This window comes from Mastigoproctus giganteus, chromosome 13 (genome assembly GCF_048544385.1).
Source record: "Mastigoproctus giganteus isolate SK-2022 chromosome 13, ASM4854438v1, whole genome shotgun sequence".
Taxonomy (NCBI): Eukaryota; Metazoa; Arthropoda; class Arachnida; order Uropygi; family Thelyphonidae; genus Mastigoproctus; species Mastigoproctus giganteus.
Genome location: NC_143587.1, coordinates 109,220,420 through 109,245,310, shown reverse-complemented (window position 1 = coordinate 109,245,310; position 24,891 = coordinate 109,220,420). Strand labels below are relative to the sequence as shown.

General features: G+C 37.8%; 1 protein-coding gene across 1 annotated transcript in view; it reads left to right on the top strand.

The window, feature by feature from the left end:
• LOC150076349 (uncharacterized) overlaps positions 1-24,891 on the top strand; it is a 231,160-nt gene that overhangs the window by 191,293 nt on the left and 14,976 nt on the right. The window lies entirely within an intron of this gene.

The following is a 24,891-nucleotide window of genomic DNA, read 5'->3' as shown; positions in this document are numbered from 1 at the left end:
CCCTTGTTTTATTTCATTTTATGTCTTTCTGTTAATTAGATCTACTTTTTAAAAATATAAAAAGAGAGCCAGGAAAAGGAAATCTCTTTATTAGTTTGAACATAGGAATTAGTATGGCAACAAGCAAATGCTTGTTGCCATACTAATCATATCAAAATCAAATCACGCACACCATTTTTTGGCCCTACAATTCTAGCGCTATTCCCCACATTTTTTTTTTTTTTTTTAAGGTCTTAGCCACTGAAATCTCAGGGAATTAGGTGGCTGGATCTACCGGAGTAATTAACTTAAACTATTGGTGTACCTCGTCTACCTCCACAGGGCTAAGTGCGGGTAACGTTGGGCCTCAGCAGGGGTCCAGCAGCTAAATGGCCAGAAGAACGATACATAACACTACACTTACAAGATCCATACACTTTTAAATCTCTGGCCTTTCACAGTGAACTGTTACACCCACAATGAAAGCTACGTGGAGATAGGGGGAACCCCCTAGTGCCGTTTGACATCAATATGCTTTACACCCGTGCTTTTTTTGAGATGGTGCGCAATGGTACGGCATACCGCACCTTTATTAACAGTGACGTGTGACATTTGGATGCAGTGCACTTTGAAATTTGTAATATTCCGTAATTTTTTTCACATGTTTACCTACTATTCAAATAAGCTTAAAATTATTTAACTAAATTTGTATTTTTTACTGTCTATATTTAAGATATTTTCTATATAAAACTGTATAACCATTTTTATAATTCTAAATTACTCAGTCGGGCCTCCGTTCAGCGAATTATTTTGAATTCCCCCTTGGAAGTTACATTTAAAATAGTTTCCATTGAGTGAGAAAATTTTCATATAGTGAATAGATTAAGAGAGAATTAGCTCGGTACGCACTGTTTGAATTTCTGGCATTCAGGCAATTAGTGCTGCTGTGCGAACTAAGAGAGAGCTAACACATTCTACAACTTAGTGGTACCTGGTAAAACCTATCCGACCACCTGTCCCACATACGGAGGAGTCGCCCTAGTTAAGAGTGAGCAGATCGTGTATTCCCAATGGGCTCTGGCCCACCTTCTACTGCAGTGGTGTCCAACCTTTTCCTGGCAGGGGCCATATTCAAAAAAATTCAGTAAGATTTCTTTAGTGTGTTATATTTTCCATATCTTGTTGCATGTAAAAGTAAAACAGAAATATTTGAAAATTTTATTAAGTACAATACACAATTACATTTACTGAACAAAACATTTAATGAGAAAATATTTTTGATAATTAACAAAATTTAAAATGCTGTTTTAGTTCACCTTCCTTGCGGGCCATTGGTTTGGACACCTTTGTGAATCAACTGTAAGTGCCCTGTTCGAGAATTAGAAAAGTGATTTCCTTTTACCCCGACAAATAATTATCTGTTGTTTTGCGGAAATGCGTTATCCACATTTTTCCGTAAAATGTCACAGTACCTGAATATCCGAATGACACCGACATTTTGTACAGTTCCAAAAAACCAGAAAAGAAAAAATTTAAATTTAAGAACTAGTGACAATACCGATGACGAGAGAAGGAAAACGAGGACAACGAAGGTATTAATCCTTCTAAACATGAATTGTTGGCATTTGGTGAAAGTGAAGTTAAAAAATTGTCAATTAGGTTACAGTTAAATGAAAGAGATGCAATTTGTGGATATCAGGGGTGTCGAAATCCATTATATCTCATTGATAAGAAGGTTTCAGAAGGATTGAAGCATTTGACGAACACTCTGAGTTTCTTCACTACAGTTTCTAAAAATTGTAGGCCCACCGCTGACCCACTTCGATCTAGCAAAATATGTCAATTTGTGGCTGCTTCGGAAACGTCATTCAGCAACCGACACACAAAGAGGAAGTAAAGAAGTCGTCATAGGACAGGGGTCGGCAACCTGTGGCTCGTGAGTCACATGCAGCTCTTTTAACATGTAACTGCAGCTCTTTAACTTTACAGCTCACATGAAGCACAATTTTAAATGGAGTTAGAGGACTTAAAAATCGAGGACATATGGAGTGCAAGACCTGTCTTAAAACTGAAATTAAGAATTTGGAGAGGCAAAAGGCTGCCCTTGCAATATTACATAAATGGACGGCAATAGATGAGTTTAAAATGCAGACCAAATTGTGTTCGATGTGTGGTGTAGCTTACCGGACCCATATATAAATTTTGAAAATATTTGTGTTTGGACTTCTCAATTTTTGGTTCGACATATTTCTGCCAGCAAATATTTTTGAACATGAACTATATTAAAAATAAATCAAGAAACCGTCATCTGAACAATGCGAGCATGTTTAATTACGACATACTTGCATGATGTTGGAAGACACTTGCTCAAGAAGTCCATCATCAAAAGTCACATTAATTTGTACCTAATTGGATGTTTGTTTGTTTTTTCAGTATTAATAAATATTATTTCAAAAAAAAAATTTATTTTTTAATAAACACCTTCCCATTCTATTCCATTTCTTAAACAACTCTTGCCCTCCCCCCAGCTTGAGCTGAGGTGCAGCTCTTCGGATTCTCTCTCTCTTTTTTTTAATTAGATCAAAAATGGCTCTTCACTAAAAAAAGGTTGTCGAACCTTGTCATAGGGTGTCAGATGAGAACTTAATAAAAATTGGAATATTCTACAAAAACTTTATTATGAAATTATTTTACTTATGTTATTATTTTACTCGCATTTTACTTATTTTTTTATATATACTTGAATAATAAATTTATACTTAATAAACTGTGTGTTAATACACTTAATTTGTTGTACTTATTCTGAAAACATTACTACTAAAGTAACAATATCAGGAAAAAAAAATTTTCAGAGTACTTTTCATATCCTTTTAATTTTCAGTTTTTCCTGATAGCAAAGAATGAGTACTGGCACCTATTTTTTTTTACAAAAAAAGACTGCTTTACACTAACTCCTATGCTTGGCCACAAGTGGCACTGCTCCTACCTCCCCATGGCAAGGCCGGTAACCTGGGTGGAAAAGCTAATCCCCCAGGGAGGTTATAGGAGCCAACATGGAAAATTATCCAGCATTAGAGCCTCTGAGCTCAAAAAGCACAGATTGGTATAATTCAGATCAAGGTAATGTGCAACATAAGTGCTTAAAAAGAAGATAATCACCAACCATAGTATCCAACTTTCCTTATTATCCATTTCTTAAGTAGTCAATCAGTGAGCAAACTCTCTCCATTCATAATACAGAGATTCCTATAAAATGCTGCTGGATTGCTTAAAATGGTCAAAAGATTATAGTCATGGGGTTTTACTTGTTCTGAATATTTAGTTCTGAATATTTAGACGACACAGTCTAAATATTCAGAACTGTTGTTAAAGCTTACAACATTTGGGGGAATTCCTGTTAAAATCTCTCCCCACACAATCTAAATAGTTCCAAAGGTGTTGAGATCTATTGAATGTAACAGAAGAGTAACAGTTGTGCAAGAACTGAAAGAGCAAAAGGTCATACAAGCTAAGAGAATTATAACTCATAGGAATGGCAATCTCATTCCAACACATAGCATAATACTCATGCTCAATAATACAAACTTACCAAATACTGTTAAAGCTGGTTACCTAAATTGTCATATCTGCCCCTATATTTCAAATCCAATACGCTATTAAGTGCGAGAAATTTGGACACTTTCAGACATGTCGAGGAAACATACCCCAGGGGCTCACATTTGGTGAGTATGGGTTTGGCACACCCAGGATCCTGAGCTGGATATCATCATTCTTCTCTTTCTTGGTGATTCCCTTCTACTTCTCTCTCTCTCTCAGGGTAATTCAGAATTTTTTTTTTTTTTTTTTTTTTGGATGGTACAGTATAAGCCTCAGGCTTCCTTGCACTGTATAGTCAATAATAATAATAATGTGCCCAAAATGTGCTCCCAGGATCACACTCAAATAGACTGTACTGCAACATCTCCAGTTTGCCCTAATTGCAAGGAGATCATCCTGCATATTCTAAAAATTGCAGTTATGGAAAATTGGGAAAAAAATTATCAGGAAGCAAGATGACTTATCAGGAAGCAAGATGACAAATACTGAAAGATTTGTAACATTTGCATAGGTACTGTGTACCTATGCAAATGTTACAAAGAAATATAGCTCAGTTGCTACACAAACCAATTCCGTGTAACAAATCGCTTGATGAATGGGCTAGAGCTCATTCAGTTCCTCAGCCATATTTGAAGCAAAACAACAGAGACCAAACTTGTAATACCCCGATTTCCATCCCCTCTATTAATGGCATCAAGTCCCAAAGTGAGACCAGGACAGCAAAAGCTGAATCCTCTACTAAGAGCCAAATTAATACTGCAGAAATGGATATAGATGACAAAACTCGAAGAATCTATAATAGAAATTTCTGCTGAAGAAGATATGGACAGTGGACAGCCTACCTTTCCTAAAAAAGATAAAATTAAAATAGATTGCTATAAGCCTACTGCCTCTAAAAAGCATCCAGATCATTCTACCACTAAAACTAAATAATGCAGTGCATTTTACAATGGAATTGTCAAGGACTACTTACTAATACAGATGAACTCTATGACCTAATCCAAGATTTTAATCCAGCAAAGATTTTGTTTATAGGAAGCATATTTAACTCCACAAGTGACCCCTCCATAAAAAAATATACTTTGTACAAGCGTGACAGGAATGCAGCAACTGCAGCCCATGGAGTATAGTTGTTTTAGTATCCATTACTAATTCATCTAGGCAAATCTGGTTAAAAACTAATTTAGAAGTTGTTGCTGTATAAATAGAACTTGGAATAATTTTATCTCTTGTTTTATTTGTCTTCCACTGAATCAAATGTATATACTCAGAGACTTTGATGAACTCCTTGCTAAGATACCACCTCCTATTTGTTTAATGGGTGACTTTAATGGACACCACCCATTGTGGGGAAGTCTAGATATGGATAAAAGAGGGCAGCTAATAGAAACATAACTGACACACAATCTAACTTTACTGAACACAGTGCACATACTTGTGTTCATTTTCTCACTGGAGATACTTCTGCCATAGATCTGTCTATCTGCTCTCCTGCTTCGTAACCAAGTATACATTGGGCAGTATCGGATAATCCACATAGTAGCGACCATCTTCCAATTATTTGTAAATTCCAAACTAGCTCCGCCAATCTGGAAACTCACAGGAGATGGAAATTTTCAAAGGCAAACTGGATAAAATTTTACTTAAGTACAGCTTTAGATAAACATTTCATTCAGAATCAATCAATAGATGAAGCTACTGACCATATCACTAAACAGATACTAGCAGCAGCTGATAAAGCTATTCCTCAGTCATCGACTCTTCCATGCAGGCTCAAAAACTGCTGGTGAAATGATGAATGTAATAGGGCAAAAAAGGAAAAGAATAAAGCTTGGAATATTTTCCATAAGCACTACTATTAACCTTATAAACTATAAAAAACCCAATGTTAAACACGATAAATAAGAAGAAAAGCTAAGAACGATTCTTGGATACAGTTCGCATCCACAAGCACAAAAAAAACACTGAAACTAGATTAATCTGGGGGAAAATCCAACTTCTGAATGGCAAATATTCATTGTCATCCTCTCCTATATTGATCTGTAATGGTCAGGAACTATCAGGAACCCTCAAAGACATAGCAAACGCTTTTACTGAAGTTTTTGCCAAAATATCAGCAGCAAATTCATATGATGCTCCATTCCAACAAATTAAAGAGGCAGCAGACAAGCACAAGTTAAATTTCAACACTAGTCTCTCTCTCTCTTCCATATAATCAGCCTTTTACAATATCTGAATTAAAGGAATCTCTTAACAGAGCACTTAGTAGTGCAGCTGGCCCTGATGTAATTAATATTTTTTAACAGAATTTTTCAGGAACATGGAAAAGATCTCTCTGATCCGGTTAATTATCACCCAATTTCCTTAACTAGTTGTCTGGATAAAACACCGGAGAAAACGGTTCTCAAGCTGCTCACCTGGTTTCTAGGTCACATAACATCTTGCAAAAAAATCAGTATGGCTTTCGTTAAAATAGATCTGCATTAGAAATCAATGCAGAACTGTAATTTGGGGAGTACAACATCTACAGAAAGGATAGACAGGATAGGAAGAGGGAGGGGTTATGCTATTATTTAAGAAACACATAAAAACCAAGGAAGTGAAGCCAGTCGACATCGCTGGACAGTGCAGTGTTGAGTCAGTTTGGTGTGACATAAGCATAGGGAGATCAAAATTGAGAGTAGGAGTGTGCTATAGGCCTAATGACTCTGATGAGTATAATAAGGAACTGTACAGGGAAATAGAGTGGGCCAGTAAATCAGAGAGTCTTATAATGGGAGATTTTAATTTCCCAGATATTGACTGGAATTTGGGGGCTGGTTACTCACACACTAGCAGGGCTTTTGTGGATTTATTGGATGATTGTTTTCTACATCAGCATGTTCGGGAGGCAACTAGAGGGAGTAATACTCTTGATTTGATTATCAGCAGTGATTCTTCATGCATTAAGAATCTGCAGATAAATGAACCACTAGGTGGCAGTGATCACAGTGTGCTGAAGTGGGATTTACTCAAAGAGGTAACTACCATTAGGGGTAAAGGGAAGGGTCATTGCTTCCATAAAGGAGACTACGATGGACTGAGACAGTATTTAAATTCTATACAGTGGGACCAACTGATGATGTTACCAACAGCAAATTCAAAATGGGAAGCATTCAAAGAACTCATCTTGGAAGCTACTAGGCTTTACATACCAACTAAGAAATATTGTTCAAGGTTTAGGCCAAAATGGATGTCAGATGAACTAATGAGGCATATGGCAGAGAAGAAAAATGCATGGGATACTTACGAATTAACACATGACACAGAAGCCTATGATAGATACAAGTTGATATGCAACCAAGTTACAAAGGAGGTTAGGCAGGCGAAGGCAGATTACGAGAAATCCTTGGCAAGGGATGCAAAGAAAAACAGCAAAGAGTTCTTTACTTATGTAAACTCTAGAAGGAAGGGGATGAATCAGATTGGTCCACTTGATATTGATGGGTCAACTGTTGATGATCCTGCACAGGTAGCTAACAAACTAAATGAATATTTTGCATCGACATTCACACATGAGGAGTTATTCAGCAAGGGGAATGCCAGAGGTGTATTCAACTCTAGCAGTAAGCTACAGAATCTTGAAATAACTGGGAGTAAAGTGGAGGAGAAACTGTTGAAGATAAACACAAGAAAGGCACCCGGGGTGGATGGGATCTATCCAGTTATATTAAAGGAGGCAGAAAAGGAAGTAAGCAAACCCTTAGCCATAATTATGAGAGCTTCCTTGGACTCAGGGGAGGTACCCATAGACTGGAAATGTGCAAATGTGACCCCAATTCACAAAGGAGGATCAAAGGCTGACACAAGTAATTATAGACCTGTGAGCTTAACTTTTGTTCCAGGAAAATTAATGGAGGCACTGGTTAAAGAAGCACTGCAGGATCAATTAGACAAGACTTCAGTTATAGCTCAGACACAGCATGGTTTTGTTAAGGGGAAGTCTTGCCTGACCAACTTGATTGGATACTATGATGCAGTCACAAAAGAACTGGATGCAGGGAATAACTTTGATATTATATACTTGGATCTTAGAAAGGCTTTTGATACTGTTGCACATGGAAGACTGCTACACAAATTGGAGCAGTGTGACATTGGAGGCAAATTGCTGCTATGGATAAAGGGGAGAAGACAGAGAGTGGTAATCAATGGACACTGCTCATCGTGGACTAATGTTATTAGTGGAGTCCCTCAGGGCTCAGTGTTGGGTCCATTATTGTTTTCTGTATTTATAAATGATATTGATGATGGTATATCAAGCTTAATGTCCAAGTTTGCAGACGATACAAAGGTTGGCAGGGTTGTCAAGGAATTGATTACCACTCTCTGACACTATGCTGCTGCAACAGGATCTGGAAAGGTTGAGCAGATGGGCTGAGAGGTGGCAAATGAAGTTTAACATTGACAAATGTAAAGTACTACACATGGGAAACAGCAACCCCAGAGCAACGTATCAACTCTGTGGTACTACACTAACAGTGGTAGAGAATGAAAGGGACTTGGGGGTGGTTGTGCAGGCAGATATGAAGTTCTCTGAGCAGTGCAGACAGGCTGCAAGAGTAGCTCATGGAGTATTGTCAATGATATACAGGAATTTTTCCAGCAGGCATAAGGAGGTGATTATTCCATTGTATAAGGCAATGGTCAGGCCACACCTAGAGTACTGTATACAGGTCTGGAGGCCTCATTTCAAGAAGGATGTAGAGCTGCTGGAACGAGTACAGAGAAGGGCAACAAGATTAGTGAATGGAACAAAGGGGTGCTCTTACGAAGAAAGGCTTAAGTTTTGCAAATTACAGTGTCTGGAGACTAGGCACCAGCGAGGTGATCTGATAGAGGTGTATAAAGCCTTGAATGGTTTAAGCATGCTCAATGCTGATGGGATTCTTCCTCTAGCTCAGAAAAATCACCTGAGAGGGCATAAATTCAAATTAAGGAAAGACAGATGTAGGATAGACGTGCGGAAATTTGCCTTTAGCCAGCGGGTGGTTGGTTGGTTGGTGGAACAGACTTCCATCCCTTGTGGTGGAGGTTGATAGCCTAAATAAGTTTAAGGCTCAGCTGGATAGGTATTTTGAACGAACAGAGGGGTGAAGTGGAAGTGGGTTTTTTTTTTTTTTTTTTTTTTTTGGCTGATGCTGCATAAGCTTGCTTTCTTGCATCAAATGCCTCTACTAATGCTAATGCTAATGCAAACAGCAGAAATGCTTTTGTTAGAAATGACCATTGTGGTAAGTTTGGATTTAGAAAAGACATCTATACAGCATGGCATTTTAGTATTCTATGGGATCTTCACACCTTTGGACTACGATGCAGGTTGTTTATTCAAAGCCTTCTCCAGGGCAGAACTTTTCAGGCTAGTTATCTAAATGCTCTTTCTAGAATGCATATACAGGAGGAGGAGGAGGACATTCCTCATGGATCTATATTGAGTCTTCTCTATTTAATAAACAATCTCATATATGATATTCTAAGCACAGCAGATGACCTCCTGCCAAGGGAAAAATATGAATTCCATCAAGAGGCAGCTTCAGATCTCAATTAACAAAATAGAGTTCTGGATGTCTCTCAGTGCTACCACTTATCAGCACAAAAATCCATCCAACTGTATTCATTTCTGTAAAAAATGTAAGCTCCACCCTCAGCCTGAATTACAAATTAAAAATTTCGCCATACCTCTTTCCAATAGTATTAGATTTTTCGGCCTAATCCTGGACAATAAACTTCATACAGCACATTATATATCTGAGAATCATTTGCTTGAAAAAAAAAAATTAAATATTCTCAGAGTACTATTTTCATCAATGTGGGGTGCTGACCAATACACTCTGCCTTGACTATATCGGGTATTAACCAGATCTCACTTGGATTATGGATCTCCAATCTATGATTCGGCTAGATACCATCCATCACTGTGCTCTAAGGATTGTTTTAGAGCATTCAGAACACGCCCTGTACACAGTCTGTATATAGAGGCACATGAACCTCCACTCCATCTTTGGAGGAAAATGTTGCTAATCAGCTGCGCAACAAAAATGCAAAGTCTTCCCTTTCATCCTATCTAACAATACTTATTTGAGCCCCAAAAGACCACCTTTTATGACAACAAACTAATGAAAACAAGCTAGTTGGAATAAGGTTACTACAATTAATACAATGCTGGAATTTACATATTGATAATATCTTTCAGGAAGCAAACATATGTGTTTGTTTTCTCATTCCAACAATGAGGGAAAAAATCAAGCAGCAGATCTCACCATCAGGAAACTCCCTGCTAAAAATTCTCATTATTTTTAAATATATATCAATGGCTCAAAAACAAGTAGGACAGTAGGTGCAGTGGCAGTTTCTTCGGCCTTTTCTAGTTCTGTGTTTCTTCTAAATGAATGTAGCAGCTATTCTGCTGAATTTTTGCAATTAAGATAGCTCTGGATCACATGATTAATCTGTCCAGTAAGCAGTCTGGCCTTAGTAATCCATGTGTCATAAAACAACATATCCACCAACCAATCAACCGCAATCCTAGGTTTGACATAGTATCATTATTTTCAAGTATTAGGTAGTTAAACTGATAAAATTCTGTTTTATCAGTTTAACTGATTGCAAAATATGAAATTATCAGTCTGATTATTAAACTGGTAATTTATTAAATTCTTGTTTCGATATTGTTTGATATGAAAACAGAAATGTTGAAAAAAATAATTTTTTTTATAGTGATAGTACTACACAGTTTTGGTTAGGGTGCACTTATATTGCCAAGTTGTGGAAGAAGAAAAAAAATTTATGTCCATCTGTTATGTAATGTTTTCATTTGGCTGATGCTGTGAAATTTATATTTTTTCAAATTTAACCTACTATCACATTAATGCTGCAGTGCAGGAGTGTCAAACTCAGATATGCTTTCAGGCCATGCCAACAGCTCTTAGGGACTTCAGCTGCATTAGTTTGTTCACAGCATATGCTGGTATGATATTACTAAAAGAAGCATATTAAATCTTTTGAAAAAATGTATATACTGCCTGTTCGCCAGTAGAAGATATTTCAGTGCCTTGGCAACCGGAACAAACCATTTTGCAGAAAAGTAAAGGAGCACCTGACTGAGCAGTATATATGAAGTACAGGAACTCCCCAACTTATGTAATACTCAGCTTACGGAAATTTGACTTTATGTAAGTTTTTGCTGGCCAGTGCAAACTTAAAAAAATCGTGGAAATGTATTTTGCATATATTCCCATAGGAATAAATGGAAGTATCGTGAAAATATCGTAATGTGAACCCAATAACACATTTTTTTTTTTTTTTTTTTTTTTTTGTAATTCGTTCCAAGTCCTTGAAAGTTGAAAATTTCTCTATATTACTAAACTATTTATCTCTCTAAAGGGTCATATTTATAATGCAAATTGCACTACCCTTTCATTGTTATCATATGTTCCCATTATAAGAATCAATTTTGAACGCGATTCATTCAAATTTCAAAATTGAAAAAATTTGAAATTCGAATCAATTATTTTCGAAAGCACGTTCTGGAGGTCACGATCAAAAAACAATAAAAACAATTTGCACTTTCCAGTTTATTGGACTTTTCTGTTACTGTATCTAATTATAAAGGGTAGTAAACTCGATCTTATTGCATTTGCGATAATGCCAATAACTGCAATTGTGTGGGTTTTTACGCTATTATGGTGAAATGTGTTCCCTTCACTGAAATCTTCAATCATATAAAAAACAAATTTTCAGAAACTTCTCTTCATTCTTATTTTTTACGTATTACAATGATTAAGGAAAAGGGGCTGGCACTGCCAAGAAACAAAACAAAATTGATTTAGAAATGAAGATGAAAATGATTAAGAAGTACGAAGCAGGACAAAGTTTGTGATCTATTGCAAGGGAATTAGGTCTCGCTGCTTCAACATTGAATACTATTTTAAAGGACAGTGCGCATATAAAGGAATATGTCAAAGGATCAATACACTTAAGATCAACATTGATCACAAAACAGCATTCAGGTGCTATACCGAAGATGGAACAGCTGTTAATAATATGGATCGAAAATCAGATTCAGAAGCGAGTGCTCTGAGTCTAATGAACACTCAAGTAAAATCAACAAGTATTTATAAAGATATTAAGGATAAGAACGGCAAACTCCAACTGAAGTTCGTGGCAATGGGTTCGAAGCAACAGGTGGTTTAATAGGTTCAAGCATCATGCTGGTTTCCACAACGTTAAAGTATGCGGTGAAGTCACCAGTGCCGATTCTGCAGCTGCAGAGAAATTTTGTGATGTGTTGTTAAAAATTATTGATGAAGGCGGCTATTCAACGCAGCAAATTTTTAACGTTGACGAGACTGCTCTGTATTGGAAAAATATGCTGGATCAAACATACATTGCGAAAGAGGAAAATACAATGCCAGGTTTCAAGCCGTCAAAAGATAGGGCCATGCTCTTGCTTGGGGCTAATGCAGCGGGATATTACAGATTAAAACCACTGCTTGTGTACCATTCTGGAAATCCTTGTGCATTTAAGGCCATGATTAAAGCCACCCTACCCCAGGGGCTCACATCTGGTGAGTATAGGTTTGGCACACCCAGGGTCCTGAGCTGGATATCATCATTCTTCTCTCTCTCTGTAATTCAGAATTTTTTTTTTTTTTTTTTTTTGCCTGGTGTAGCATAAGCCTCAGGCTTCCTTGCACCATAATGCTAATAATAATAATAATACCCATGCATTTCCGATAGAAACAGAGAGCATGGATAACAATATCTCTCTTTGAGGATTGGTTTAAATGCTGGTTCATTCCAGAGGTTGAAAAATATTGTAAAGACAACAATGTTCCTTTCAAGATTTTGCTTCTTTTAGATAATGCTCCTGGACATCCTATGCATCTAGATGATTTCAATTCGAACGTGAGAGTCGTATGTCTACTGCAAAACACGACTTCACTCATCTAACCTATGGGTCAGGGTGTTATTTCGAATTTAAAAGCATACTATTTATGCACAACATTTGCTCAGGCTTTGTCTGCAGTAGACGGTGAGAAAACTTTTACATTAAGAGACTTTTTGGAAACCTTACAATATTTACCACGCCATCTTAAATATTAATAAGGCCTGGGCTGAAATTACTAAAAGTTGTTTAAATGGTGCATGGAAGAAAATATGCCCACGGCATGTAAAAGGCTTCAAAGGATTTGAAAAAGATGAATCATACGAAGAGGTTATATAAGATTGTAAAGGTTGCAGAGCTACTTCAGTTGGAGGTTGATGCCAAAGACATGGAGGAGTTAATAGAGGAAGAAGAGAAGGAATTATCTAACAAAGAACTTATTGACTTACAGGCAGCGCTAGTGAAAGAAGAAAATGCTGACGAAGCTCAAGATGAACCAAACAAGGAGCCGAGATGCTTAATCACCAGAGAGAGAGATGGCAATGGTATTTCGTGAAATTGCATGCATCAGCAATGGCGAGGTTTGAGAATATGGATCCTGACAGCGAATGATTCTTAAAAGTTAACAGAAGGGGTGAATAATATGCTTGCTTGCTACAAATAAATCTACGATGAAAAGAAAAAAGGCACAGTCCAGTCATTCATTAATATGTTCTTTCATAAGGTTGAGCGGCCGACCCCTTCTAAAAATCTCACAGCAGCGTACTTATCAGCTGAAGATGTTGATTCTGGCAACGATGCTTGAGAGGTAAAACTTACTGACCTTATACCTGTCTCCTCTGTTTTTTTGTAATTTTACAATTTTGAAATTTTTTTAATTGCATTCTTTTGTAATTTTTCCTGTGCATGAGATAAAAAAATTTAATAAATACAATAAATAATTCTATTCACATGTTCGTCGACCATTTCTTTTTTGATTCAATCAATTCAGTAAGCACAGTTACGAGTGCTGCACAAGCATGGGGGAAATTCTGACTTACGAAGCGTTCTGCGGAACCCAACCCTTACGTAAGTAGGGGAGTTCCTCTATATACTGCTATCATAATATATTACAATATATGCTGAGTGATCACTGAATTATGACCATCCCTATGGAAACTGAATGTGACCTGTTGACCACGTGAGGTATGGGAGTGCGGAGTTAGTCGACCTACATAGCATAGATAAGGTGTCAATGGTTCAGTAGGTAGTAAAATTCTGAGCGTGATGGGTAAAAGGAAGAATTTATCGCACTTTGAGAAAGGACAGATGGTGGGTGCTCGATGAGCTGGTGTCTCGATTTCCAAAACGGCTGAACTGGTGGGGTGTTCAAGAGCCGCCGTTGTTAAAGTGTACCAGGACTGGTGTCAAAATGGTCAAACAATGACCTGATAGCAAAAATTGCAAAGATCAGCAAAAGGTTTACGTTACAGGTGAGCACCAGGTCCGACAAAGTGTACAGGCACAGCACTGTTGAAGAGTTGACTACCCAATACAACATGAGCCAACCCGGAACAATATCTGGCATGACCATGCATCGTACGTATGGGCTAAACCAGCAGACGATCCCTATGGCATCCTCTCCTAACCAAGGTTCATTGGTGTTAAAGACTCGCCTGGTGCAAAGAGCATGCAAGTTGGATGTTAGAAGAAGGTGTGCTGGTCGGATGAGTCACGTTATTTACTCCACACCATGGATGGTCATGAATGGATTTGACGTCAACAACATGAGGCTCTTGATCCATCATGCATGGTATCAAAAGTGCAGGCCAGTGGAGTTGGTTGTATGGTGTGGGAATTGTTTCACTGGCAGGAACTTGGACCCCTGGTGCATGTGGAACAATCAGTGGTCAGTATCAGTGGTCTCCGCTATTGTCAACTGCTTGCTGACTGTGTACACCCCACTAAGCCGACTGGGCTAGCCAGGTGGGTAAAGTGCCTGCCTGTCAACCCAAAGGTCACGGGTTTGAATCCCGCCTCAGGCTTGGATCAGAGTGAAATGCAAAAACTTTGGGAGATGCATTATGGCCACAGAAGCCAATGCACCAACAACTAACAAAAAAAAAAAACAAACCCCACTATGTTACACTTTTTCCCAAATGCCGATGGTGTCTTTCAAGATGACAATGTGCTGAGCCATTGGGCACTGGTTGTGCAGTTCTGACTTCCAGCGTATCGATTGGCCTCCGAACTCCCCGATATCAATTCCATAGAGTGCTTGTGGGAAACTGTGGAAAGGCATATCAGGTGTCTGGATATACCAATCACCTCCATAACTGCATTACACACAGCTTGGTTGGCCATACCTCCCGAACACTTCCAACATATTGTTGAATCAATGCTGTGTCGGATAGCTGCTGTACTGAGGGAAAAAGGAGAACCTGCGAAGTATTAGGTAGGTGGTCATAATTCAGTGCTCACTCAGCGTATATTATAGTACAATACTGATTACAGTATATTACAATATGGCAATAACGAGAAATAACTACTAACTACTAAAACATGTTATTTATTTCACCAGTTGCATGCTCTCTTTACTTCCTGATCCCCGTTTCAGAGAATAGAAGTGCCTAAGTAGCCACATCCTCAAGCATCTTCCAGTGGCAACATACCATATACACATATGTAATTGTGAACTTTATAGAAGACAATGAAATAGTAAGAAAGAAAGAAAGAAAAGAGAGAGGGAAAGGAAAAAAAGACAATATTCATGAACTAGGGTTAATGATAGACCAACCCAACGAGCATGATGGTTAATAGTTTTAAGGGCAGAGGAATGAAGATAGATGGAGGAGTGGAGAGAAGTGAAAGAATAACAAGAAAGAGATAAGTGAGTGAAGAAAGGGAAAAGATTAGTTAAGAACTCTAAGTGAAACAACAGTAGTAAAAGAGAAAGATAATGGGGAAAGGGATGTCGATTAATGAAGAGTAGTTATCAGGAGAGAGTAAGAAAAATAGAAGACAGATAAAGAGGAATAGCAAGAAGACAAGACAAGAGAAGAGATGGAGTTAGAATGGAACATATAATAAAACAACATCATTAAAAAATGATATATTTAATACTAAATTATATAATATCTAAAGAAGAGTGGATATTTTTATGCTACGTACAATCTCCAATCTCAGCATCTTTTTTCAAGGACCAGTCACTGAAATTGTAATGAAAAAATAACATCAAGCTTGTCTCTGTTTCTGATATAAAATATATGCCAAAAAGGCATTGGTTAGTTAGAAACTTTGGGAAAGTAAGTTTGAAACTAAAGTTTCTAATTTACTAAAAGGTATTAGTTAGTTTGAAACTAAAGTTTCTAATTTACTAAACGGTATTAGTTAGTTAGAAATTAAAGTTTCTAACTAACTAATACTTTTTTTGGCATATATTTTATATCAGAAATAGAGACAAGCTTGATATTATTTTTTATATACAGTTTCTGTGATTGCTTCTTGAAAAATTATACGTTGCGTAAAAATATCCACTCTTCTTTAGATATTATCATTTAGTATTAGATATGTAATTTTTTAATGATATTGTTTTATTACATGTACCAGTTTAACACCATCTCTTCTCTTGTCTTCTTGCTATTCCTCTTTACCTTCCTCCTATTTTTTTTAACTCTCTCCTGATAACTACTCTTCACTAATTTACATCCTTTCCCCCATTATCTTTCTCTTTCACTACTGTTTCTACACCTAATGAGTTCTTAACTAATCTTTTCCATTTCTTCACTCCTCTCTTTCTCTCGCTCTTGTTATTCTTTAACCTTCTGCCCACTCTTCTATCTTCATTCCTCAGAATCAGTTTAAGCCCTAAAAACAATAAGGAAACTTTATATAAACCTATCCAAAATCGCAGTTTTCTGGTTACAGTCTATTTTATATTTCAACAGTTATCCATCTTTTTTAAAGTACTCCAAATGACTATATTGCACTTGAATATATGCCTGAACGTGACATGTTGCAGTCTGCCCGATGCATTAAAAAATTCCAGATATTGTTCAGATTGCCCATTGCCACCAATAATTCGTAAAAACTTTCTTTAAATTTAAAATACCAAATTTTCCACAAAACTAAGTGGAAGTTTATTCCAGTAGCCAATTACTCTTTGGTTGAATGCAACTTTCCACACATATATGTAATCTTTAAAATCAGTTTATATTAATGTGCTCTTGTGTGTGTGTGTGTGTGTGCGCGATTTCCTATCTGAGAAAAAGCAAGGATGTCATCAATATTTAGTTCACTTAACCCTTTTACGGCCTTATACACTTCAGTTAGATCACCATGCAGGTACCTAGTTTTCAGAGTTTTCCAATTTATAGAACCCTAGACTTTCTTGGTAAGAATATCCTTTTGTGTCTCAACTAATGTTGATTTTCTTGGCATCCTTTCCAATAGTCCTACCTGAAATGTGGTGTCCAAAGCTGCAGTGTTCCAGATATGGCCTTCTCATTGCCTTATACAATGGGGTAATTACATGTTAGTTCCTGTTGGGAAATTTCTTGTATGTCACTGACAGAAATCTGTGGGCTGTTCTAACAGCCGTTTGCACAGTACAGAGATTTTATGTCAGACTGTACAGAGATTTCATGTCCGACTGCACAATTACCACTCGGTCTTTTTCCTTATCAATCAACTCACGTTTGATGCTAGCTAAATGATACATTCCTCTGAGATTATTGCTATCTAAATGTGGAATTTTATCGATGTTAAATCTAAGTTTCCACTTTTTAGCCCACCCACTTAGTTTATCTAGATCTTCAAGTAGCATACCCTGATTACTGTCATTAACCAATGTGCTCACTTTTGTATCATCAGCAAACTTAGACATCAAAATTGAAATACCTACATTGGGGTTATTAATAAATATTAATGACACTGATGTAGGTATTCCACATTTATCTATGTTTATAACTATGTTTTTAAACTATGTTTATAACTACTCTTTGTCTCCTATCAAAACCTGCCCCATTTCTGTAGTAGTAATTTTCCCCTAATGCCACACTGCTCCTATTCATACAACAATACAAATTGGAGGTGGTGCAGTATCAAAGGCTTTACTTGAAATCTAAGTATATGATGTCAACATTATACTTTGTATTCAGTATCTAATCAGACTGGGGAAGGCATGATCTACCTTTAACAAATCTGTTTTATGATCATCTTACTCCTATCAAGATGATCTTGCATTACATATAACTGTTGATTACATTATTTTCCTGGCACAGAGGTTATACTTACAGGTCTGTAGTTGCCTGCTTCTTCCCCTGAACCACATTGATAGGAATCCAATGTATCTTTATTATGGACAAAGGTTTAGCTACCTCTTTTGCAGCTTCTTTGGACATAATTGGATAAATTCCACCAGTCAAGGTGTTTCCTTCACTTTTAGCTGCCTGCTTCCTTCACATTCAGCAAATTTTAAAATGTTCTGTGAAAGCTGCCAACCCATGGGGTTCATTTGATATCTAGAAATTTAAAAATACCAATAATGGTACTTCCTGATTTGCCAGCCCGCTCTGTATAGGTATTCATTATACACTTCACAGCTATTAGGCCTATAACACACTCCTACTCTTGTCTTTGTTTTTCCAGTATTTGTCTCATCAAACTGACTCAAAATTACACTGGTCTGTGTCTATTAGTTGTACTGGTTTAGAATTTGTGTGTCTTAACAAAATGCATAACCCACTTCTGTCATGTCAGGGACAGGGAGGTGATTATCCCGTTATACAAGGCAATGGTCAGGCCACACCTAGAGTAATGTGTAGAGGTCTGGAGGCCTCATTTTAGGAAGGATGTAGATTTGCTAGAACAAGTACAAAGAAGGGCAACAAGATTGGTGAGGGGAACAAAGGGGTGCTCTTACCAAGAAAGGCTTAAGTTCTGCAAATTGTAGCACCTGGAGAGTAGGCACCTGCGAGGTGATCTGATTGAGGTGTATAAGGCCTTGAATTGGTTGAGCAAGCTGAATGCTGATGAGATTCTTTCTCTTGCTCAGATTAAGAACCTGAGCAAGAGAAATTGAACCTCAGGGGACACAGTTTCAAAGTGAGGAAAGATAGTTGTAGAATAAATGTGCTGAAACTTGTCTTTAGCCAGCGGGTAGTTGATTGGTGGAACAGACTTCCATCCTTTGTTGTGGGAGTTGATAGCCTAAATAAATTTAAGACTGAGCTGGACAGGCATTTGGAACGAATGGAGGGGGAAATGGGAGTTTGTTTTTTTTGTTTTTTTTGGCTGATGCTGCATAAGCTTGCTTTCTTGCATCATATGCATCTACTAATCCTAATGTACATCTTTTCTGTACATTTATGATTGCCATATTTAAATTGTGCTTTCTCAGTATCAAGAATGATGCCATATTTTTGTTATATGTACAATGTCAGCATTTGATGCTTTAACCAATATTTCAATCTCATCAACTTTATTTATTGTTCTGTTGCATTAGTGTATAAGCAAGGAAATGTGTGCCTGCCTATGTTTTAGTAATTCTTGAAGAGCCCTTGTAACTGTTAGTATGTGAACCCCAGCAAGCCTTTGACTTTTCACAGCTTACTTCCCAGGCTGTTCAATTTCCCAGTAGAAGCACTGCAAGAATCAGTGTTGCATATGCTTGTGGCTACTGTTAAACAATTAGTCAGTGTATCCCCCTCCCAAGCTAGCAGTTTTCCAACCCACCTAACATTGTCTCAATATCATCAGCAAATATTCTTGCATCCTTCTATTTTAAGTGTATATCATTCCTGTAAAAACACTCTCCCCTGTTAACAAGTACAGACCATAGAATTATACTTATAGTAATGACCACTCTTCACTCTTATACTACATGAATATTAAGATAGAGTATTCAGTTAATAACTAAATTCCTATACTTCAAGGTGACCTTTCAGAGAACCTTGCCATTACCCATCATGAAACTATATATTAGATGTTGTCAGCTGAATGTCTCAATCCCTACTATGTATCCTGTAGAGAATTTCTCGATCTCTACTGTATTCTCTACAAAATACACGGTAGGGATTGAGACCTTTGGCTGACAGCTGAAGGCACCCAGTGCCAGTACCCATCATCAGACCATATCTTAGCTGTTGTCAGTCCCCTGCTTGCTGAATGTCTTGATCCCTACTGTGTATTCTGGGGTGGGTTCTAATGTTACGATGGATAGCTTTGATTGAGGTATATGGCTCTGAGAGGTAAAAGTAAGATAAATGATTCTAGTACAAAGGACCATATATTCAAATTATGGGGTGGAGAGGTTTCGACTGGATTGTAGGAAGTTTTCTTTTGGCTAGCGAGTTGCTAATTATTGGAATAAGTTGCCTCCATGGATGGTTGAGGCTGATAGTTTGGGGAAATTCAAAGCTCAGCTGGACAGGTTCCTGTGTGAGGAGGATGTCAAATAGTGGTTTATTATTTATTTTTTTTTTTGCTGGTGCAGCAAAAGTCCAGGATTCCTTGCACCATATGGCTGATACTAATACTAAATACTCTTTAGAATTTGGCTCCATATGGGGAAATTTCCATGCAGAATGAGAAACACCAGTGGAATAAAAGCATGTAAAATGATGACACAAAACAGGAGTTAGCTATAAATGCAGGTAAGAAAGAAAGAACAAGCAGGATTTCAGAAACTTCTTGACATCAGGATTGCTCTAATATCCTTTTGTTAGAAGGATAAGGAAGGCATTGGGATGAATACTCTTTGTATAGTTGGAGGAGATTTGCCAAGATTAGTGTTATTAAAATGTAACAGAGGTAGAAGTACGGGTGGACAGAAGTTTCACCAATATCATTGAAGTTTAACATTGACAAATGCATACTCTTTGTATAGTTGGAGGAGATTTGCCAAGATTAGTGTTATTAAAATGTAACAGAGGTAGAAGTACGGGTGGACAGAAGTTTCACCAATATCATTGAAGTTTAACATTGACAAATGCAAAGTACTGCATATATAGGCATTAACTCCAGAACAGCCTACCAACTGCATGGTACTACACTCAGGGTACTGGAGAATGAAAAGGACCTGTGGGTAATTGTGCAGTTAGATATGAAGTTTTCTGAATAGTGCAGACAATGTGCCAGAGTGGCTCATGGGGAAAATTTCCTATAAGGAGGTGATTATTCTTTGTATAAGGCAATTGTCAGGCCACACTTTGAGTACTGCTTACAGGTCTAGAGGTCTCATTTTAGGAAGGATTTAGAGTTGCTAGAACAAGTACAGAGAAGAGCAACAAGACTGCTGAGGGGAACAATAGGGTGTGCTCTGACCAAGGAGGGCTTAAGTTCTGCAAATTGTAATGTCTGGAGGCTAGGCACCTGCGAGGTAGTAATGGAGGCATGCATGTGACGCAAGAAAGTAAGCATATGAGCTTATGTAGCATCAGCCAAAAAAAAAAATACTAAAGCCCTGAAAGCTTGATTGCCATTTGGACACAGAAAACTTCCTATTCTTAATATAATGATGTCAATGTCATTACTACAAACATTAGATTTTCTGAGTTTTGACATGGATATTTAGACTAATTAGTAGTAGTAGTGGCACATGATGCAAGAAAGCAAGTGTAGGAGCTTATGCAGCATCAGCCAAAAAAAAAAAAAAAAAATCACACCATTCCCTCCAAATGCCTGTCCAGTTCCTCCTTAAATTTATTTAACCTATCAACTTCCACAACGACAGATGGAAGTTTGTTCCAGCAATTAACCACCCGCTGGCTAAAGGCAAATTTCCGCACATCTATTCTACATCTGTCCTTTCTTAATTTGAACTTATGTCCCCGTAGGTTCGTAATCTGAACAAGTGGAAGGATCCCATCAGAATTCAGCGTGCTCAACCCATTCAAGGCCTTATAGACCTCAGTCAGATCACTGCGCAGGTGCCTAGTCTCCAGCCACTGCAATTTGCAGAACTTAAGCCTCTCTTGGTAAGAGAATCCCTTCATTCCCCTCACCAATCGTGTTGCTCTTCTCTGTACACGCTCAAGCAAATCTACATCCTTCCAAAAATGAGGCCTCCAGACCTGTACGCAGTACTCAAGGCGTGGCCTGACCATTGCCTTATACAGAGGAACAATCACCTCCTTTTCCCTGCTAGCAAAATTCCTATATATCATTGACAAAACCCCATGACCTGCCCTAGCAGCCTGTTTGCATTGCTCAGAAAACTTCATATCTGACTGCACAATTACTCCCAGGTCTTTTTCATTTTCTACCACCTTAAGTGTAGTACCACACAGTTGGTACGTTTCTCTGGGGTTACTTCTACCCATATGCAGTACTTTGCATTTGTCAAGGTTGAACTTCAGTTGCCACTTCTTAGCCCATCTGCCCAAATTATCTAGATCCTGTTGCAGTAGCACACTGCCATTACTGTCATTAACAACCCTGCCAACCTTTGTGTCATCTGCAAACTTCGACATTAAGCCTGATATACCTTCATCAATATCATTGATAAATACACAAAACAACAGTGGACCCAACACCGAACCCTGTGGGACTCCACTAATAACATTAGTCCACGAAGAGCAGCACCCATTGATTACCACCCTCTGTCTTCTCCCACTTAACCATCCTTTTATCCATTGTAGCAACTTACCCTTAATACCATTCTGCTCCAATTTGTACAGTAGTCTTCCATGCGCAACAGTATCAAAAGCTTTCCTGAAATCCAAGTATATGATATCAAAATTATTTTTTGCATCCAGTTCCTTTGTGACCACATCATAATAACCAATCAAATTTGTCAGACAAGACTTTCCCTTAACAAACCCATGCTGTGTTTGAATTATTGCTGCAGTCTTGTCTAGATGATCCTGCAATGCATCTTTAACCAGTGACTCCATTATTTTACCCGGAACAGAAGTTAAACTAACTGGTCTGTAATTACTCGTGTCACCCTTCGATCCACCTTTGTGAATTGGGGACACATTTGCACATCTCCAGTCCGTGGGAACCTCCCCTGAGTCCAAGGATGCTCTCATAATTATGGCTAAGGGTTTGTTTAGTTGCTTTGCCGCCTCCTTTAAAATAACTGGATAGATCCCATCCACCCCAGGTGCCTTTCTTATGTTTAACTTCAACAATTTCTCCTCCACTTTGCTCTCAGTTATTACAAAATCATTAAGCACACTGCTACAATTTGATAACCTTCCATTTTCAAACTGTAATAATTCCTCACGTGTGAATGTAGATGCAAAATACTCATTCAGTTTGTTTGCTATCTGAGCAGGATCATCAACAGTCGAACCATCGATGTGAAGTGGACCAATCTGATTCATCCCCTTCCTTTTAGAGTTTATATAAGTAAAGAAATCCTTGCTGTTTTTCTTAGCATCCTTTGCCAAAGATTTCTCGTAATCCGCCTTCGCCTGCCGAACCTCCTTTGTGACCTGATTACAGACTAGCTTATATCTGCCACAGGCTTCTGCGTCACCTGATAATTTATATGCATCCCATGCATTTTTCTTCTCTGTCACGAGTCTCATTAGTTCATTTGATAACCATTTAGGCCTAAACCTTGAACGATATTTCTTAATCGGTATATAAAGTCTAGTAGCTTCCACGATTAATTCCTTGAATGCTTCCCACTTAGAATTTACTGTTGGTAACATTGTCAGTTGATCCCACTGTACAGAATTTAAAAACTGTGAGACCACTGTACTCCCCTTTACGGAAGCAAAAACCCTTTCCTTTACCCCTGACGGTAGTTACCTCTTTGAGTAAATCCCACTTCAGCACACTGTGATCACTGCCACCTAGTGGTTCCTTTATCTGCAAATTCTTAATACACGAATGATCACTGCTGATAACCAGATCAAGAGTGTTACTTTCTCTGGTTGCCTCTCGAACATGCTGCTGCAGAAAACAATCATCCAATAAATCCACAAAAGTCTGACTAGTGTGTGAGTGACCAACCCACAAGTTCCAGTCAATATCTGGGAAGTTAAAATCCCCCATTATAAGACATTCAGATTTACTGGCCCACTCTATTTCTCTGTACAATTGTTCATTGTACTCATTCAAGTCATTAGGCCTATAACACACTCCTACCCTTATTTTTCCTTTCGCAGTGCTTATCTCACATCAAACTGACTCAACAGAGCACTGTTCATCTATATTAACGGGTGCACTTCCTTTGATTTTATGTTTTTCTTAATTAACAGCATAGCACCCCCTCCCTTTCTGTCCTGTCTATCCTTTCTGTACACATGTACTCCCCAAATTCCAGTTCTGCATTCCTTATATCTTTGTGACACCACGTCTCTGATATCCCAACAATATCCGCCTTTGATGTCTTGACCAACACTTCAAATTCATCAAATTTATTTACTATACTTCTAGCATTGGTATACATGCAAGCATACATGCTCCTATGCCTATTCCTTGTTACCCTAACACATCCCATATACCCAACTATTCCATGATGACTGCCATCCGTCCCTGAAACCCCCAACACCCCTCGCTCCAGGTCTCTTCTTATTCTAATAGAAGTTGTGCAAGAATCACCTTCACCTCTGCCTGCGGTTACTGTTAAACTATTAGTCTTTGTATCCCCCCAAACTAGCAGTTTTCCGACCCACCTAACACTGCCTCGATAGCATCAGCAAATATTCTTGCACCCTTTCTATTTAAGTGTATCCCATCCCTGTAGAAGCAATCTCTCCTGTTAACAAGTACAGTCCAGTACAGTACAATTGGCACATAATAGGAAAGCAGATTATTGATAGATTATTGTACACTCCTTAACTTTTACTGAAATAATGTTCTCATGAAACATTTTCTCTGATGGGGTAAAGCTTCAATTTTGAAAAAAAATTATGTGCAATACAATGATATTTTCATATATTAATAATTAATTTAAAATAAAGCCATAAGTGGTTTTTCTGGAGCTTGAACCAATTTTGAATTCTTATTTTTCTTGCCTTTTAATGGTTTTTAGTTCTTAACCACGTGGGCTTTAGTAATGTAATAAGTATATTGCTAAGTTAATAACTGAATAGGAAAGGTAAGTGATGTGGATGGACATATAGTAATGTAAATGAATTTACTTTGAGAAAATATAAAGGTTGTTTATTTCATTACTTTTATTGATGAAGGTATATCAGGCTTAATGTCCAAGTGTGCAGATGATACAAAGGTTGGCAGGGTTGTTAATGACAGTAATGGCAATGTGCTACTGCAACAGGATCTAGAAAATTTGGGCAGATGGGCTGAGAAGTAGCAACTGAAGTTTAACATTGATAAATGCAAAGTACTGCATATGGGTAGCAGTAACCTCAGAGTAGCCTACCAACTGTGTGGTACTACACTCAGGGTAGTGAAGAATGAAAAGGACTTCGGCGTAATTGTGCAGTCAGATA